This window comes from Panthera tigris, chromosome E3, assembly GCF_018350195.1.
Source record: "Panthera tigris isolate Pti1 chromosome E3, P.tigris_Pti1_mat1.1, whole genome shotgun sequence".
NCBI lineage: Eukaryota > Metazoa > Chordata > Mammalia > Carnivora > Felidae > Panthera > Panthera tigris.
In genome coordinates, this window is record NC_056675.1 from 6,621,423 (window position 1) to 6,621,765 (window position 343).

A 343-nucleotide genomic window follows, 5' to 3' on the forward strand; every position below is an offset into this window, starting at 1 on the left:
GGTCATTGTGATGTTTCTTTTCTTTTTTTTTTTTTAATTTTTTAACGTTTATTTATTTTTGAGACAGAGAGAGACAGAGCATGAACGGGGGAGGGTCAGAGAGAGGGAGACACAGAATCTGAAACAGGCTCCAGGCTCCGAGCTGTCAGCACAGAGCCCGACATGGGGCTCGAACTCACAGACCGCGAGATCATGACCTGAGCCGAAGTCGGCCGCCAACCGACTGAGCCACCCAGGCGCCCCCATTGTGATGTTTCTTAACAACATGAGGTTTCCCCACATCTATGAGAGACTCCCAGTGAGTGATATAAGGGGGAAGATATGAATTAGAAGCAACGTCCAG